Below are 21,138 nucleotides of genomic sequence, written 5' to 3' on the forward strand. Positions count from 1 at the left end.
GAAATTTGAATACTTGAAATGAAATGCAAAGAAGTATTCATAAAAGATATACACACCCATTAATTTAAAGTGATGCCAATCGTATATTGAGTTGTTAATGAATCTTATTGAAAAGAGATATGAAATTATGTCAATCTGATTTTAAAAAGTGCACATAAAAGTTGTGAGCAGCTCATTAATAAAATTGAAAAATTATTGATTTGCTTTAAAGCGTTTTTATTGTGGTGATAATTTTTATCTTTTTTTGCTTGCTTACTCCGCACATTCGTGTTATTATTATGTATTTTCAATCTTCACGTTCTTACCTGCTCCTTCCATCTTAAGGGCCCATTACTGATATTTAGCATAGACTTGACTTGAGTTGAGAACTGTCACAGTTCTGTTAAATGAACATTGCATATTACTGATTACTCAAAACTTAGCAACACTTAACTTGACTTAGAAGTCTGCTGAATTTTGATTTTCTATGTAAGTTCTAAGTGACGTTTACATTTTGAGATGCCATTTGTTTGTTTCCATTTCATTTTGACATTTTGTTATACAGATTGACATTTATTGATTATGATGCCAGATTGTATGCGCTAAGTGGAGTATAAGGGCGAATTAATGGTGACTTATAACCATAAAGCCACAACCAGATAAAACAGCTGATCGAACCTACCTTATGGAAATCAATGTAATCGATTAATGGTACCATACCATAACGCTAACTCGATTACATTGATTTCCATAAGGTAGGTGTGATCAGCTGTTTTATCTGGTTATGGGTTTATGGTTATAAGTCACCATTAATTCGCCCTATAATCGTGGCTAAGTTGCCCAGTTTACGTCAAGTCAAGTCAAGTCTATGCTAAGTATCACTAATGGGCCCTTTAGCCACTTTAACAGTGTGATTTTTGGTGGCTACTTTTGGTGATATTTTTGTATGCTTCACGCGAGACCGTAAGGGTAAACTAGCAGCCACAAGACAAGTGGGCCAGTGTGCGAGAAATATATAATCAAAACAAAAATTAAAACAAAAAAGTCTAAAAATAAGAAAACATTTTAATTCGACGCTAGCTTAATGCCCATAAAACGAGTTAAGAATTTTGACAGTAAAATTATTTTAAAATATTGAAGAACACGTTTGTTTTTTGTTGCCTTTGAACGTGTGTTGATTCACGAAGATTAACAAAATTTAAAGTAAATTTAATTCAATGCTTGTAGCGAATTTTGCTGCTTTCAACTCGGCATTTGTAGCATATAAATTGTGGCGCTTAAAAGCATTCAAAATCACCTTAAAAATATGTTAACCGAGTTATCAACAAGTGATGGAGAAACTACCTAATTGTGTCATAAAACGCAAATTATTTTCAAAAAAGAAAATTACACTGTACAACAGCAATTTTGCAACAAAACAACTGGTATTTTTCTAAAGGTGGCATTGCGCAGATGCTTCTAAACAAACTGAATGTCCATAGTTTGCTAAAGTATATAAGAAAAAGCACAGAAACTTCGTTAGGAACCAAAAAGACATTCGGTAGGCTGATGTGACACAAAGCGTTGCTTTAACGGTCGCCAGAGTCAAGTAGAACCGAAGGGATGTAGATGGCAACCGGTCAGCACAGCACTGTCGGAAAAAAAGGGTTGCCGACGCAGAGGGGCTGCGAACGCAGACTTAAAGACCCATTTTTTTTGCCTAGCGGTCCACGCATATTAGTAAACATTCCCCAGGTATACCGAAGAAATTAGACAATACATAAAACATCAGTATTATCGTGCGGTTTATAGACAGGTTCGGTGTGAAATCAAAATACTTTCTTCCCAATAAAGAATGTCCGTATCTTCATTTTTTTAGTCATTTACAAAAGGAATTCAGATTTGACATTTTTATTGCATATATAGAGAGATCACATCTCAATTAGTCCAAAAAACTTATTTTTAACAAAAAACAACATATGTTGGAAAGTTACAAACAAGGTAGGTTCAATAAGTCATTTTTAGTAAGAATGTAGATATCCACATTCTTTTTTAGGAGGGCAGATTACTTATATTATATAGCAATTAAAGCACGCAGCATGCTCCAAAAGACCATAGCACAATCGGGATCTCCTGTAAAAGCTAATATATATCACGGCAATGGCAATATTTTCTAGATAACCGTACTGCTACTTTTTTACCTTTCTTGCAAATGAAATTGTATATTGAGTTTGTCACGACATAAGTTAGGTGGACAGCTCCGTCCGACCGCCGCTGAGTTATCTCCTGGAGAGAACAGGCAACGGACTTGCTATGGACCAAAAGGACTAACTGCGAAGTCTCAAGGTCCTTGGATAGGAAAGACACGAGCTTTCTTCTCAAACTGAACACATCTGCGGTGAGGGTACTTACGGGTGTCATCACAGGTCATTGTGCTATCGCACCAATGCTTCGACGGTGGCGAATACCAGCAAGCTCCCTCTGCAGAAGCTGTTAGGATGAGGAAGAAGAGGAGTCGATCTACCACTTTCTCTGCCGATGTCCGGCACTTCAAAGAAGAAGGCTCAGATAGGCCTGGCCTGACAGAGGTTGGGAAGGTGGACGTCCCGCTTCTTCTTGGGTTCATCAGGGAAAGCAAGTGGTTCGTTGAGGACCACTAAGGGGTAATGGGGTTAAACGAATGTGCCGCCACCCTGCACTGAATGTGGGCACTCACAATGGGCAAAAATTTCTGCGAGTGGAAGTGTGCATAATACCCATGCACGCCCTCTTAACTTAACCTAACCTTGTCACGAATCTCAAAATTATAAGTCCTTAAAGAAGAAGAGATAGACCCACAAATAAGTATACTGAAATGATCAGGATGACGATGAGCTGAGTTGATTTGGCAATTTCCTTCCGTCTGTCTGTTTAAATGCAAATTACTTCCTCAATATCTTGATAAAATTTGGTGAACGGGAATATTTACGTTTCCGATTAGACATTCGTCGAAACCGGTGAGATCAGATCACTCAGCATATATCCCCATAGAACCCATTTTTCAGAAAAGAGGATTTTTTGTTATATCTTCATCAGTTCATGGCGGCGATAGTGCCAAATTATCGATAGCTTTCCAATACTAGTCTTTCGGCAATATGTGCAGAATTCTGAAAAGTTGAAGCCTAGGTTTCTAAGGAATGTTGGTCCTTATTATATTTTTAACATTTTTACACACTTAAAAATTTCAACACATCTCCTTTCACCACTTTTTTGTATTTTCCTTGGAGGCATCAGGAATTTGCCACGTGCTGATGAAACTCGTTGCTAAAAACTTTTTCGGAATTTTTCACTTCTGGGGTAAAAAAAACTATGGAAGGACTAAGTGCGGCGATTTGAAGTGTGAGTATGAAGTCTTAAGCATTGTACAGGGAGCAATATTTTCTAGGACACGAAAATTATAAGTCTTCCAGATTTGCTGCAAAAATAACCGAAGGCCGCTTGCGACTTCTTAATCTTTAAGTGCAAATAAAGAATAACGCAGAGTTGCTGGACTATTAGTATATTCAGCGAAAATGGTCTGTATGAAGTGCGTTTTCTGAAAAATACCATGGTTGTTACTCTGTTGCAAAAAAAGTTCCAATTTTGTTGATCTGTGTTATTTGCATGAAATGAAAATAAAATTTTTTTTAAAGCTCACTCCAAACATATCGGCAATTTGTAATGCTAAATTAAAAGCAAAAGATAAAGTGAAGATAAAAATCACTTTTGTAATTAATTTTGCGATTTTTTGAAGTCAAAGCAGTGTAAAATAATTTTAAATTTATAACGCTGCAATTTGAGTCAGCAATCAAGCTTGCTCACAGTGCAACAAGTTTCTATTACGTAGCTGTCATCGATACTTAGTAAATGTTTACTTCAAGTGGTCAATTGAAAATAAAACCACAAATCTATATAAACATACTTATATACATTTGAGCTGACAATGCAAAAACAATTTTGAATAAATAAACAAATATGCAAATAAGTAATAACAAATTGAATTCAATTAATATGAGCAATATTTTTTATTAAATTGTATAACGTCTTCATGCAATAATATACAAAATTTATAAAGGCAGTGTGTTGAAATCAGAGATGGGCACAGTGCACTAAATGTATTGTGCTGCTTTTATTCAATTTTGTGTTAAAGTAAAAAATTGTAGTCTTTTTTTTTTTAAGGGGTGATGGCTGGTGACTTATTTTCAGATATAATTTGAAGTATAAAGTAAAATATTTTTCCTGAAAATTTGTGTTAGTGTACATTTTTCAACGAAAGCAAATTTCTTTGTTATTGATATTAGAGAAAAATTACAAAATTTGCACGCGGCGATGGTTACTAGAACATGCCGCTGAGCTTTTCTGGTGCTGATCCTTGAACTCTAGTACACCTGCATTCATACTGATGTTAAGGCCGATGCCTCTATCCACTCAGTCATTTGAATGCCCAGCTGCATGTATAAAGCCATTTGCCTGCCTTGCTTATAAAATCCATACGAAACACACATTTTGTTTGTAACATTTAAAACTTCCCAGTGTCCCCTTTTAAGAGAAAATGGAGTTATCAATGCACTTAAAATGTTGTGCCCTATGCCCAACTATGGTTAAAGTAAACAACTTTAATTTACTTAAATATTTTCGCATTGATCAATAAAATCATATACATGATCTGGAATAAGAGCTGCCGAAGAAAATGTTTCGTCGAAAAAATTTTGTAGCGTGTCTTCCTTTTTATACATACAGAGTGCTTCAAAGCAACTTTAAGATGTATACAATTCTATTTAGATCTTAGAATAATCGACTTTTCTGCTGAAATTCCTGAATTTTTTCTTACCGCCCTTATTCCGTACGAGAAATGCTTATTCCACTCTTTCTGACTGAATTCATTTTAGCGACAATCAACCACGGAAGGGTATAAACTTTTTACAGGTGTTTCTAACACCACACCATCGGGTTTAAATATTTAAGAGGTGGGGTCTTGAAAAAAATTCCACTTAGTACGTGCTGTATAATAGCTCCCTCCCCCAGAGCATAGCACAACAACATTGTATGATCCTTCCAACAAATTCGCAAGGGAACGCGGCTGAAGGGAAACACCGCACAACTTAATGCAACGAATTTTTTTGCGTCAGTCTCACGCATCATCTTGAAATAAATATATGCAGGGAGTCTTGCCCTTTCGCTCACGCAGATCTAAACAGTGATCAACTAAAGAAATAGAGTTGTTCAAAAAATCTGAAAACCTGACTTCCACTCACATATGTACTGAAGCGATTTTAAATACTGAGTTAAAGCTTAATGCACGGTAATTATACGTCAAAACTTTAATTTTCCTTTTCCCTCCCACGCGTTTTGATGCTTCTGCATCTTCTTCAGGGATTTTTAAAATTAGTTAACAATAAGGTTTTCCAAATTTGTAACGCTTGAAGCACCCTGTATGTTGTCCAAATTTGAAAGCTTGTATCAAAGTATTTGTGTTCCAATTTTTTTGTGTCTCTTGCGCGTTCTACAAACCTTGACTTCATGCTTATCAATTGCTGATATTGATAAATAAAATTTAATTGATGTTCACATACAGGCATACGTGAGATATAAATTTTGTTAATTTTCGAAGTAGCATATTTAATGCGTTAATTCGATAGACATTTGTTCTGCTTGAGAGTAAAATAAATAGATTTGAGGTGGTAGCGCAAACTGAAAATAAATTTTCTTATACTATTCAAAACTGCTAAGATGAACACACATTTTTAATTTTAAAAATATGTGTGAGATGCATCAAATTGATCGAACTGTTTAAAAAAAAAAATTTTTTTTTTAATTTTAATATTCATGCTTTAATATTGCATTTTTATTAAAAGAAATCTTTATTTTATTAAATAAAAACTAAACTAGTAGCTGCAATCGAAAACCGGGTCATCAGATAAGAAAAATACATATTACATATACACAAACAAATATTTGTTTATGCTACATACAGGAGCGCACAGAAAAATGGCAGTGCCAGTTTTTATCGAATTTCTTCGTTTTTTATTTTTTTAAATTTTAAAACTTCAAAAAAATTTACGTAAATTTCGTACAGATGCAGTTTTGTAGTCCAATCAATTCTGGTCTAACAAAGTGCGAGGTGTATTTTTCTCAAAACTCGTAATTATTTTTAACATTTTTTTTTCCGAAAACATATAAAAAAACAAATTCCCACTTTGAATGGCGGAAAGCCTGAAGCTCCCTTTGAAAAAGAAATTAATGCGAATTTTTTACCTTGTTAAACTAAATTTGATTGCGCAACAAAACCGTCAGGAGAGCTCAAGATGAAAAGTTTATGATTTTTTCGAACAGGTTTTCGAGATTGATTTGCAAAGTTTCGGTCAGGAATTTTTTAAAATTTGTTCCTTAAAATATCAAAAATAAAAAAGAAGAATAGATTTTAATGAATGTCATAAAAATCGCCACTGCTATTTTTCTGTTCGCAGCTGTAGAATTATGTCCTTTTGTTTATCATATTCTAAAGTTAACTGAGCTGTCTCGCAAGCTAAACAAACAAACTATTATTTCAACCACTTTACAGTCGCGCGAATGTTTGCATACTCGTTAGTGTAATTTTACACATATTCATAGTGAATAGACTAGCTATTTCTAAATAAAAATTGTCTATGAAAATATTTACAAAAAACTATAATAAAAGTCTCTAAGTCATGCTAAGTGCACATGAGTGTGCTTAGAATTTTATGTATACGCTTATCACTTCGAAGTGACTTGTAGGTTATAACATAAAGCGATAAGTTTTTATGTATGACAAGCTTATCGATTGCCAAGTTTTGATAAATGAATGCAGTCTGAGAGATTAACAGTGTTAAACTGAAGGCAAAACACAAAAACCGCACGATATTAATCAAGTAAAATGTGTGAAGAGCATAGCGTACTTTAAAGGCAACAACAATACCTTTTTTTATTATAGTGTAACGATAATTTTTTCGACGCCCAAACGGAAAAACTCCGGACTTATGTAATAAAATAACTCTGTCCCCTTGGCAAATACTAGCAGTTTTCTAGAACCTAGCTTCATTGTCGGCTCGAGATCTGGCAACTCTGCCGCCTCTAATACTGGAGCCTTCAACACGCGAGCGTAGGATACAAGCACAGAACTTGCTCAACCGTTTCTTCCCGCAGCTCTCACTTCCACCATCGTGAACCTTCAGTCTTATCTCCATAGAGATATGAGCAACTTTGTGAGTATAACTTCGTCGGATTTGCACATGGTTACGAGATGTTTTACAGCCCCACTATCCTCCCCACGCCTTTTCTGCTTGATGGATCATATGCTATTCCTGTATCTTTTTGACGTCTACCGTCGATTCATCAAGTGCTGCACTATCCTTTGCCTTTTCGTTACCTTCTTTGCCTTTATGGCCGGGAACCCAGTATCGATGTATGGTACGGCTTGAGCGAAGTCTCCCCAATATTTCTTTGCACCCCAGGACGCTTCTTGATGAGGTACTGAGTTAGATTCTCTCCCTCTGACTATCAATTTATATTGATGCGGCTACAGCTTAAGCACGTTACCTCCAGACTACATACATCTTAAGCACATTACCTCCAGAATTTCCCCCAGTGGATCAGGGGGGTTAGAATATACCTGCGGTAGGTATGCCTGTCGTAAGAGGCGACTCAAATATCAGATTCAAGGGGTTGTGTAGCGCAACCGTTTTAGGTTGCCAGCGCAATATATAGCTTCTCCAAACCAAATTGTCAACCTCACCTATCCGTGGCGAATCCTGTTTCATTAACAGCCGATGCTCTGGCGACCCCCCTCCTCATGGAACTTGGGGGTGGAGAGGTAGGGATGGCCTGAAGGTTTAATGTGGCCATATAAATCGTTACCGAGATGGTCGGGCTATTACCTTAATGGGGTTGTGTTACCGGAGCGTCCCGGATCTGTATCCGGCAAAAGATCATCACATCGATAACACTCCCCAAAGCCTTAGGGGAGTAACCTTATCGCTACAACAACAACAACCTCCAGAATTTCTGCTGCTTTCTGCAGCGATTTGAAAGGCTGTAGGATGTACTTTTTTCTGGGTCGACAGAGTAGAGAGTAAACTCGACCCCTTCCGTTAATTTGGAACCAGAGAAGCCGAGTTCAAGGACCATTAAAATAAGGAAAAAAAATTGGAGACTCCATCGGGGAGAGAAATCTGAAAGATATAAGGTAGGGCGGGCTTACGACCATTGGTATTGACGCACATAAGTTTGCGAAGATCTACATAGCAACCTTCGTCCAAAAAATTAATTTATAAAATTAAAGAAAGCAGTAAAAAAGTATTGTAAATAAAACGAAGTGAAATTCAAAAATACATATAAAATAAAATAAAACCAAACTTATATAAAATATAAAATAAAACCAAATAAGATAAAACAAAATAAAATAAGTTAAAACAAAAAAAATATAATAGAATAAAATAAAATAAAAAAACTACAACAAAATAAAAAACATAATAAAGTAAAATAAAATAAAACAAAACAAAATAAAAGAAAAAAATTAAATTAAAAAATATAAAAAAATAAAATAACACAAAACATAATAAAATAAAATAAGATAAAAGAAAATAAAAAAATAAAATAACATTAAATAAAATAAAATAAAATACAGTAAAATAAAATAAAATAAAATAAAATAAAACAAAACAAAATAAAAAATAAAATTAAATAAAATAAAACAAAATAAAATGAAGTAAAATAAAATAATATAAAATAATATAAAAAACAAAATGAAATGAAATAAAATAAACTAAAGTAAAACAAAATAAAATAAATAAAATAAAACAACAAAATAAAATAAAATAAATAAACTTAAATAAAATAAAAAACAAAGTGAAATGAAATAAAATAAAGTAAAATAAAATAAATTAATAGAAATTAGAAATTAAAAAAAAAATGTTTAAATATATGAAATGAAATCAAATATAGCTTATGTACCTCTATATAACAAGTAGAAAGAATTAAATATAAATATAACGAAATTATGATAATCACGAAGTACACCGACTCTCGAAAGTAAAAAAAAGAGAACGAACAAAATGAGAAAAAAAAGAAACAAATAAACTTGATTTTGGGATTAAAGAAAAAATGGGTTAAAGCGATAAACGAAGTCTCTATGATGCAGTGGTCCAAGCAAATAAAACAACATAGTGGTGCAGTAATAGAAAAATGTATTAAAAATTAAAAAAAAAATGTGATATGTTCAATATTTAAATGCCATAGCATAAATATTAATTAAGCAAAACTATTGTGTGTAAATGGGCAATATCGCATGCAATAAATGCATAAATATTAAATGGTCAACAACAAAATAAAAATTTATTTAAAAAAATATTATTAAAAAACAGAATCATAAAAGTTTGATAATGGCGGCTGTTGGACAAACAAATATTGACGCGTTCGCAAAAATTGAACAACTACAATTTGAGTGCAACAAAAAAGCATAGTTAAAAAAAAATTTTAAATAAAAATACCAAATAAATAGCATATATAAAAAAATAAAATGCAAACAGTGCTGATGCTCACAGTGTTTAATGGAGCATAAAAGGAGTGCAATAACAAAATAAATAACAGTACAATAGCGCATTAGCAGCTTTTACAACAAGAGAAGCAATTTGTTGAAAAAAAGAAAAAACAAACAAATGTTTTATGTTGCGAAAACCAATGAACCATAACGCGCCAATTGTATGTTTGAGTAACATACATCAATGTATGAGTAAGTGTTGGTAAATTATAAGTAAGTTTTGAAAAAAAAAAAACTGTAAACCCCTACCCATTGCTATCATTTACTGTTATTGTCAGTTACCCCAATATTCATTGCGCTTGATTGAGTAAACTGTGTATTGTATTTAAATAGAATATATGTATGTGTGTCAACTGAAGTTATTTTTGTACACATTAGTGCATTGTCGATAAACAAATACAACAAATTGCAATTATTGCCAACGCAGACACAATAAAATATGTAAGAATAGTAGATAGCAGACAGTAGGCAGGCACCCAATTCAAAAGTTTGATAAATGTGCTATTAATTTATATGCCACATACGACTTATATATGTTCACACATACATACATATGTACTTGTTTACATGCCACAAATAACTACTTTGCAACATGCAATTTAAATAATAATTTTGCTCACTTACTCTATTACTGAAGAATTCACTAAACGCCCCTAAATTAAAAATACATAATACAAAAACATAAAAATTTCTCTATCGTGTGAACTATACACGATTTACTTCTGTTTTTAGTATGAACGCTGCTTAATTGAATTCGAAACCATTGCAAATTTACGTGCACAATTTCTTTTTGTTGAAATTATTTATGGGCGTGTGTATGTACAGCAGCAAGCAGAAAAATAGCAGTGGCAATTTTTTTTAAATTTCTTTAATTAAATTTTTTATTTCTTAATTTTCGAAATTTTTAGAAAAGTTTTTTTTAATTCTGTAGTCGAATCTATGCAAATCAAACTCAAAAACGTTTTCGAAAAAAATTCGAAAATTTCGAACTTTTTATTTGGAGCTTTTAGCGCTTTTTTGAATAGTTATGCGGTTAAGTAGCCCAATCAATTTTGGCATAAAAAAGTACAAGTTGTGGTCTCTCAAAATTCGGATTGATTTTTGACAGTTTTTTTTTTCGAAGTGTGTTTTAGTTTTCTCCATATTTAATATTTTTTTTTGTATAGAAGAAAATTTGAAATCTGCTTTGGAAAAAATTTTCAAAAATCAATGCGAATGTGAGAAACCTGCAACATGTACATTGTAAGACTAAGGTTGATTGGGCTATAAAATTGCGTACTCTAAAAAATTCAGAGAACTGCAAATAAAAAGTTCGAAATTTTCAAAAATTTTCGAAGACGTTTTTGAGATTGGTTTGCATAGTTTCAGTTAAACAAACTAGTCTTAAAACCTTTTTCGAAATTATTCGAAATTTATATTTTTTTTTTCGAAAATTTCGAACTTCTTATTTGAAGGTTTTTTTTAGCTTTTCTGAGTATGCAATTTTGTAGCCCACTCAATTTTGATCTAATAAAATACAAGTTATACGTGTCTTGAAATTTTAATTGATTTTTGATAGTTTTTTTCGTAAGAGTGTTGTAGATTTTCCTCCATACAAACCGTAATTTTTTTATTTATATATATGAAAATCTGAAATGTACTTCGGAAAAGAATTCATCACAACTCAATACGAATTTTGAGAGCCCATTAACTTGTACTTTTTTCGACTAAAATTTATTGAGCTATAAAAATGCATACTGCAAACAATTCAGAGAATTCCAAGTAAAAAGTTCGAAATTCTCGAAAATTTTTTCGGACATTTTCGAAAACGTTTTTAAGATTGATTTGTATAGTTTCAGTTGCGAAATTCATAAAAGTTTTTGAAGTATCGCAAAATAAAAAACGAAGAATGTAATTAATGAAATTGAAAAAAAAAAATATCCACTGCTACTTTTCTAATCGCTGCTGCATGTATGTAACATGTAGTGTGCTGCATAATGCAGCCTAATTTGTAAATTTTAATATTGCTTTCTAGCCCATTTTGTTTAGGCTACATATACAATTTATACTCCGCTTCATAGCTTTCAATTTTGATTTATGACGTTTTGTGTGTGCATATTTTAAGTCAATCTGCATTTATAGCTCATACATATGTATATACACACATATGTGGCATGCAACATGTGATGATGGCTCAAGAAATTTGATGATTATTGGCTATGTTAATAGTCCACGTAATGGTATTTGTGGTGAAATTTTGGAGTCGTAAATTGTTTCCATTAGGGTGGATAAGTTTTGATTTAGGATAAAATAAGTGAAGGAAAGACTATTACCCAGACGAAAGCCTTTTACCTTACAGCAAAAGCACCAACCTTTAATCTGAATAAGCGAAAGTGCGTCAGCCATCGCCAAACTGCTTATTTGAAGAATTTGTGTTGGAAATATTTTAGGTTTTGGCGTATGGACAGATATGGTATATACCAGAAATCATCGCGGTTCTTACTAAATAGAAAAATAAGTAGTGTGACAAAAACCTCGATTTCTGTAACATATGTTTTGTGTTTGGGATCTGGTGCTGAAGGATCTCTTATTTTGATAAATTTTTCATACAGTTGAGTATATTATGTTCGGTAGCGCTTTGTTATCAAAAGCGACCCAACTTAATGTCATCGTCTAGCTAATGATTACTATGCTCTGTCTGTAGTCTGCACGACCCTCACTTATCAGTTGTTTGAAGGCGCAGACAGCGAGGTGTTGCAAAGCGAACATTTTGATAGATTACTTTGTTGGCGCGTGTATTGATCTTAATGAAGAGAAAGTCTTTTAATTTTTATTTTTTTGGATTAAGCTTTAGTTTTAGCTAAAAATTGTTTCGCTGCTTTAAAGATAGCAGTTTATTGTTTTCTTGACGTTTAGTGTTTTTGTCGAAACTAGCGCTGCCCAGTGTAAGGTTTTCATATCTTCTTCTATTTTGCTTGAAAAAACAAATTGGGTTGCTATTTGAACTGATCACTCTCTTATGGTCAGTGCATATGAAACATATGCATCCAGAAGCTGGCCGTAGCATCTTTGATCCAAGGAGGTTGACGGTATGTTTGGAACCCACTCTGCCCTAATAGCTTCCCAATTCTATATCTACCGAACTCTAGACTCGATTTTCTAATAATTGCAGTAATCACCAATAAAAAGCTTTGTAGAATATATAAATTGCATTGCAGCATGTGAGGGAAGCAGTCTCTGAACATTGCGATTGATTCCTGTTTTGATGTGTGTGATAACCGCTCGTTTGATTGTATGGCATGACCGAATAAACGGCATGAAAAGATTTGAAGAGAATAAATAGATTGCTTGTTGTTTGGAGCCAGCCGGAGCTAAAGCGATGTTGCTGGAAGCCATATAGAGCCAAAATAGCCATTGTGTGGAAGCTTACGATAGATTTTTTAAAAGGAGCGATTGTTAGGGTTAAAGGAATAAATGCAACAGGATAAAATTAATCGGATCTACTTGTTGTTTAAGAGAGTCCCGAGTTTGAAGTAATGCTGAAAATAAGATCTCGTATTTAAAAATAGTTTCGAATCGTTGGACATCTTATCACATTAGAATCTCATTCTACACCCTCATTAAGACATAAATATCCCAACACCGCGTGTTTACTTTGTCAAACTAAACGATTGATTTCACATTTTTCAAAGTCATGTTTTTACAACAAAATATACAAATTCTATTTTTATATGCAACAAAAGAACTCAAAAGCACTTGAGTTTGCATGCAACATGAAACCAGGCCGCTTATTGGCGCAAACCAGGGAACATAGGGGAGTACACCAAACCAAATAGAAACGAACACTACACTCAGTCTACCATGCATTCAAAGCCAAATTGCAGTTATGTTAAAAAAAAACACCAAAAATGGTACCATTTATGACACTCACCGTATGCTCAAACGTTTTAGGGTGTGCATTTCACTATCGTCCCGTTGTGTACCTAAACATTTATTGATGTTTGATGTTATTTAATCTGTGGCAGCAGATGTGCCAACCTTTCAATACAAGCAAATATACAGCAAAATACTCAAATGTTTATAAAAACGTGCGGATGTGGCACTACTTTTTCCCACTATGTAGGAATATCTTTGTATATATCATATGTAGGAAGCTCTTGTAGCCCGATATGGGCAACTTGCATGTCACATTAGTGTCTGACGTCCGACCCTCAACTCTTGTCTGCTTACTATACAATTAAAATTTCTTTTGGGTTTTGTTGTACATTTTCTTTTTTTTTCCACTATTTATTCCAATTTTTATGCTGCAGGAATTTCTCACAGGCTTGTATAGCAGCATCAGTTATACAAACATACGGAAATACCCATATGAAGGGTGCATCTGATCTGCTTTGTCTGCCTGAGAACTTGCGTGTGTTGTAGGTAGAAGCTGTATCTGAAAATATTTGTATGCATGTGGCATGATTTTTGCTTCTGTAAATTGCCGTTCCTGCTGTGGCATATCTGCAACTGCCTACACACTCATTCTTTCTAGTCGACATTTGGAATTTCTATGTGAATTCCGGAAGCACACCCAAAAATTGTGCTACAGCTTCAGCCTCTCAAGTAAATCAATATAGCATAAAAAAACAAAAAAAAAAAAAAATGGCTTTAACTTGATATCAAGGAGTAGCCAAGTTTTGACTTATGTAGGCTCCCGAAAATTAATAAATAATGACAAAAATATGTAATAAATTTAGTATTACCCATATGTGCAGGCTATAGGAGCCTTCAAATTAATATTTATGACTTTATAAAAAAATATGCGTCTACATAATCTAGACGTATGAAGTTATGTGCATTCTCATATGAAAATATTTTAAGCAAGACACTCGGCAAATGCCTGAAAGATTTATTAACTTATATGGCCATAAGTTAAGAGATTTTTGCTTTTTTAGCGCTTCCTTATATACATCTTCGTGGTAGGTTGCGAAAAGAATATTGAAATATTTGTAATTAGAATACATATAAATAATCTTGATATACGAGTGAGCAGCGAAAGCATTGCCAATATCGTACTGATAAAAATTCAAAGTTACTAATCAAGCTCTGTTGAACGCGCCTGAACATATTCCTGACAATTCGGACAACAAAACATATAGTACACTTATGTATCTAATTGTGTATAAAAGGAATAGCAAAAAGAACAAAGTTGGGGTGGCTTATTGATTTATACTTACGTGACAGGTTCTCCGGGAGCTATCGACGGCATCGCAACATGCCTCTTTTAAGGCAGGTCAACGGAAACGACTCTTAATTCGATTTCCAAGCCTCTATTTGCATTTGTACTTTGGGTCATTAGGGCTCAAGGAGTTTGCTCTTGAAATCTTTCTTGGCGTTTAGGAAGTCAAGAGGCTATGGTTGCATTAATTAGCAAACTTCTGTGCAACATAATTGTCGTAGCGGAGTAGGGATCGACCCCAATCGAGAGTAAGATATGCAGAGCCATGCCGCAAGGGAGGATTTCTACCGCCTCTACGCTAGGTTGTGGAGTAAACGATTTTCTGGCAGAGCCAGAAGACAGTGGCTGCCAAGCGGCTATCTTCACTCTGTGACTAGGTGGGCTGAGTCATGTGGACTGGCAATCAACCATTGAGAAATGGAACTGGTTCTTTTTACGAGAAGGATCAAGATTCCAGCGTTCAGAGAAATTGGAGGAAGGCCGTTGGTACTTTGTGGTAGGGTTAAGTATATGTGGAATATATTGGGCAGGATGCTGTTCTGGAGAAAAAATAGGGCTAAAAAGGCATCATTTGCCTTGTACTGCTACAGTGGGCCATCAGCAAACGTAGTTACATTGGATTTACGAAATGGTAGTCAAGCCGGTCTTGCTCTCTGGAGTAGTGGTCTGGTGAGACGCGGACCGGTCGTTGAGTAGGCTTCCTGACATGAGTTATGGGCTTTCTTACCTATCGCATTCTAAGACTCTTACCTATATTGACTTCATCCCAGACAAGACAGGCTACTGTTTCCAACAACTGTCCCCTGTGTTAGCTTCAGAATACATCCCCTTGAGGTTTCCAGGTTTCTGTCAGGATTAATTTTAAAATAATTAAATTGAAGGTGCCATGATACTATGGTTAAAGAACTGTTGCGTCGAACTAATTTAAAATTAATATCATCTCAAATCGGTCTTATTCGAAACTATAGCGTTGCAACGCAACGGCTCTGTAAGCAGCTATAGCACACGTCACTGTTATCTTATGTGATATCACAACGGACCTCAATGTTGTCCAAGTGAGCTTCCCCTACCGGACTGGCTACCAATCAACCTAATAAGCATTGCAACAATATTTTATTCATAAAATTTTGAGCATACTTGAAGTACCATAAATTGTCTTGAGAATCCAATTAAAAACACATTAGAAATTTGTGAATGCTGTGCCTTTAATTAAGTGCGCTGTCAATCTTACTTGGGTAAGAAGCATATGTTCTCTCTTAGAACAAAAACAAAATAGAAGCCATTCAAAATTATATCACTGATAAGTTATAAGCTCTAATTGCTTTGTGGATAGAAGAAACGATACACTTGCTTCAGAATATTAAAAAGACAAAAAAAAAAAAAAACGAGAATAAGCTGTGCCCGTTTTTATTTTTATCGTTAAGAGATAAAAATTATGACAATTCACTAATACTCAAAATAAAATAATAAATGTTGTATTAGGTTAGGCTGAACTGGCTTGTCCACGATGTCATCATATAGACTGAATGAGTACTCCTAATAGCTGGAGTCTTAAGCCTTGCAGGCGCAGGGCACGAGCACAAAACGTGCTTGATCGTTGTAGTTTTAAAATACAAATCCGTGCCTAAAAACGCGGGTACCGGTACGTATATGTAAAATTTTTCTTTCTACATACATACAAACCTACAAGTGAAGCTAAGCGTATTAAAAATAACTTCAAACTCATAAAAAGTGTCTACTTCAACAAAAAGTTCTGCATTAAAGTGTCAACCCACCTGACCTTCAACAGTTTAACTCTTTAACCTCAACTAGACAAACTAAGTAAAGCCAACATTAGCAAAGTGTTGTGAGTGAAGCGCAAATAACACGAAACTGTGTAGTGGTTAACCAGCAGGAGTAGATGATTTTGTTTTTGTTTTTGCATTCGACATTTTTACACTGCTTCTTGCACACTTTTTGCACGTTTTCGCTTTGTTAACAAGTTGTACGTTTTTTTTTTTTAATGTTACTTTGCTTAAGTTATACTTTGACGACTTTACAGGTCATCTCTTTCACGAATTGGCGATGAGCACCCGCAATTGCAACAACATTGACCTTCAACTATACATAGCTTTAGCGGTAGTGGATTATCTGCAATTGCTTTTGAATTGCCTTCAATGAAAGTTTGTTGCAAATTAAAGAATTCTGTTTACGTTTATAAGAAGTACTTAAATATTACCCGCCCTTGCTTTTAAATACATGAAAAGGGAAATATATTACTAAGAACCGTTTTCACCAGTTTCAGTAAGTCATTTCTCAATCAGTTTCCAAAATATTCGTTTGCGTCGCAGTCAAGTTCAAGGAAAAAGTGTAAACAAAAGTCAGCTGTTTGAATAGTTTTCGTCTATTCACAATAGATTTTTTCGATTTGTTTAAAAAAATATTCACAATTATCGATTTAACCGGGGGTTGGTCACCCTGTGTTGATGATAACGAAAATGGTAAATGAAGCTATCTGTAAGATTTTCATCATCCAGGTAAAATCTAGCTTAACTGAATGGTGAGGTTAGGTTAGGTTGCACTGGCCGGTCAATGTGGACATCACATAGAGTGAATGACTTCGTAGTGTTACTGGACTGGAGATGGTGAAAATGGCCTTAAGTGTACAGATTTAACTGGATGTGAAAAGTCGGCAGTAAATACTGGATTTATATTAAGAATGCATATAAGCGAATCTTATAAACGTATCCGTAAAAGTGCGGTTAAAGAAAAGAAGGAAAGTAAAACCGGAAAATTTCGGAGAACCACATTACTCAACAAAAGATGGATGCACCACGTTATTTAGTAAAGGCGGGGATGGGATTGATATCAACTAATACGAAGCTAAGTGGTTCGAAGCAATTTTAATGGGGATGGAATTGTATCGTATATTCTTGGGCCATTTTTTGGACTATATCAAGAGTAACACTTCGTGTTGACTTCAGGAACACTTCGAGATTATTTTAAGGATCGTCTCGAAATTATTTCGATGCATTTTTGTGGAAATTTTGAGGATGACTTCTAGACTATTTTCGGAATCATATCGCGACTACTTTGGGATCTATTGGGAACAATTTCACGTTCACTTCCTCATTATTTTCGAGTGATCCGCTAACAGTCCTCCAATAGTTTCGAAATAGTCTCGAAATGTTCCAGAAGTTAAACCAAAATGATACCTAATATAATTTAGAAGTCATCCTGAACTAGCACCAAATTCGTCTCGCAATAGTATCGATATAGTTCCAAAATTAATATATAAATGATCATATAACATTCTTAAAATAATACCGATGTGTAAGAGTTTTTTCTTCATAAAAATTTATTGCAACAAAATGCCAAAAACTTTACTTTACTTTACTTCGGTCACATTGGTTTACTTAATTTTTAAATTGTTATTTTCCTTCACAACCTACAATTTTCTTTACGTATAAGCATATGCAGTCAAAATTAATGATATCAAATACGTATAAGTCTATATTATGGTGGATAAGTTCAATTTCGCTAAAAATGGACTTCGAGCTTTAGAAATTGACTTTAGTGCTTCGATTTGAAGGCCCATAAGTCGTCGATAACACGCCAATTACAAATTTGGAAACACTCTAAAAATAAATCAATAACTTTCCAATATCGCGTCGAAAACTTTTTGCGTACAAATCGATAACTTTTCCATCAAAAACAAAATAATTTCGATAACAGATTGCGATAATTCAATCACACGCCGACTACGGATCGGTAATATTCCGATAATCAATCAATAATTTTGTATAAGCACTCGATAACTTTTTAGAAATATATCGATAAAAATATATTTTGATAAGTAATCGAAAACTTTTGATAATAAACCAATAACTTATCACAAAGAAGTCTGTAAATTTCGATAATAAATATGACCAACCGATAGCAAATCGATAACTTTTTGAAAGCCAATCGTTTACAAACCAATAACACGTCGATAAGAATTCGATAACACGCCTACAAGATATTGGTAAACCTTCGTTAACATATCGACAGCTTTTGATAGAAAATCAATAACTTTTTGATAACTAATCTTATAACATATCGATAACTTTTCGATAAATAGTCGTTATGCTTCGATAATATATCAATAAGTTATACTTTCTTTCCTTTCCTTGCTATGATTCGCTGTCCGATTTTGCTCATATCAGCTGAGGCGTACATTTGTCTCGCATTACGCTACAGTGTAGTGACTAAACTTACGCGTACATTCTGTATTGCGCCATACATTATTGCAATACCCCCCTAGCATACCACTTCCAACCTCTACGCTAATCTTTACCTTACGCTCACCTTCTAGATTCCTCCCATACCATAAGCAAAGATTACACATACAAAATTAGCCTACCCTAGTGTACACATAACTATACATTGATAGGGTTTTATATATTTACTTTAATACGAGAAAAGCAGCCAATTGCCCACTGCATAGAATGCAAACGTTGCCAATCAATTTGACGCGCTAAATTTTATATCACTTTGCATGTGTTTGTGATAATAACAATGACCCAGCTGGAAAGGAGATTCACAATAGTTATACTATTGAACAACTCATTGGTGGCGCTCGCTAAAAAAATATGGAACAGTTGTAATCCATTTGAATTTCTCGCACTGGCATGGCATGGCGGTTTGAACGCAAACGGATCCCTAAATTTGTTAGATATCTTGATGAAATTCGTTGACCGAGTTTGTTTGTGTGTTCGATTAATCATTTATCGGCATCGATCGGATCTGACCACTATATCATTTCTCCCATACGACCGATTTTTTAAAAACAAGAAAGTTTTACGTCATTTCCTCATTTAAATTTCACAAGATGCTTACATATGCGACATATACTCGTATACATACATTGTTGTCTGAAAAAATTGTCAAGATCAGTCATATGTATAATATAAATCCGATACAACTTTTTTTAGATTAAAGTTTTTTCGCCATTTCTTTATCATGCTAAAAGCTAGCAGCTTTAAACTTCACGGCATGCTTATATTGTTATTTAAAAAAATGGTTAAGATATGTCGTATATGTTATATGTATCCCATGCAACTGATAGTTAAAATTTTATGAATTTTTGAAATTTCATCAGTTTTTTGTTCAGCTTCATTCATGAAAGGTATGAGGTCTTCGGCACAGCCAAAGGCAGTGCCGTCCGTACTTGCTAATACTTGTTTTTGGGGAAAATAATGTAGCTAATGTCCTACAGGACCAACAAAGATTGCTTCGACAACACTTTCTTAAAATTTTTCTAAAGAAAAACAGTATCAATCCTCTGGAAAAATCCATTTATTAAAAGAATTTTATAGGTATTTTTTCTTAAGTGGATACTGAGTTTTATAACTTGAATAAAGTTTAATAAGCTACAGACCTTACAATCGTTCCAAAAACTTCACGCTAACAGCGGCATAGCTCATCGCCGACCATCAATAATATTCCGTATCATGAAAGCCACATGCCACACGTCATCAAGTCAAATTTCCCACTGGGTACGTTCGGTTGCAATTGTTTCGACTTTGCCTCTCCTCAATATAGTCGGTTGAGCAAAGAAATTAAAGGGTATTTGAATGAAGCATGAAAAACATAATAGTGAGTTGGTGGAGTATGGTTATTGAAATAATTTATGTGTATGTATATGTGTGGGCATGCAGATAGATATATAAAAAATAAAATAATATACTTTTTAATGAGAAGTAGTGAATCTTGTTGATCATTTCCACAATGTTCATTTTTGCTTCCTTTGATGTGACTCATTCTTTTTCGCGCTTTCTTTTATCGATTTCTGCACAGTCAAAAAATTTAAACTTTATTGCTTTTGTTTTGCGTACTAGGCTCTTTAATTAAAATTGCATATCAGTGATCAACTTATTCCATTTTTATTGGAAAAAATCATATCAAAAAGCCTGCATTTTTATGCTTCAAAGCTTGTGAGGGATGTTGAGATCAAGCAGCTTCTAGTTTGAGCTTTCATTGATAAAAAGCTTTTAATGCATTTTAAAGAAAGATATAATTTCCCATTAAGAATGCATTTTTTAAGCTGTTGATTTCCAATATCAGAAGCCGATTATTCAAAGGCAAACGCAAAGTTATTCCCTGATGAAGCTGCAAGTAAGCATCGAAACGCGTAGGAGGAAGAACTTTGTGATTTGCTTTTTACTAACCAGCCTAAAAGCTCAACACACACGTCAGTATTTTAAGTCGTCATATCATTGATTGTTAGGCGCTATGGCTATCTCTTTCCTACCCTCGGAAACTTCTTAAGGTTGATTAGGATTTACCAAGCTTTCTTTTCCAGAATGCTTAACACACACATTTTTTTTGATTTTCAGTAAAGCATATGGCTTAAAGTAGTCAAAATATGAATATTACAGCGGCAATA

At 34.0% G+C, this 21,138-nt stretch overlaps 1 protein-coding gene and 1 long non-coding RNA gene across 17 annotated transcripts in view; both read left to right on the top strand.

Moving 5' to 3' along the window:
- sick (sickie) overlaps nucleotides 1-21,138 on the top strand; it is a 1,191,762-nt gene that overhangs the window by 1,015,752 nt on the left and 154,872 nt on the right. The gene's annotated exons all lie outside the window — the stretch shown is intronic.
- LOC137239706 (uncharacterized) overlaps nucleotides 806-21,138 on the top strand; it is an 83,567-nt gene continuing 63,234 nt past the window's right edge. Inside the window, exon 1 of one of the 2 annotated variants that reach the window (XR_010949457.1) lies at nucleotides 806-9,745. This is a non-coding gene — a long non-coding RNA (uncharacterized lncRNA). The remainder of the gene's footprint in view (nucleotides 9,746-21,138) is intronic. The other variant, XR_010949458.1, reaches the window with a different exon arrangement.

Source organism: Eurosta solidaginis, chromosome 2 (genome assembly GCF_040869045.1).
Source record: "Eurosta solidaginis isolate ZX-2024a chromosome 2, ASM4086904v1, whole genome shotgun sequence".
Classification (NCBI taxonomy): domain Eukaryota; kingdom Metazoa; phylum Arthropoda; class Insecta; order Diptera; family Tephritidae; genus Eurosta; species Eurosta solidaginis.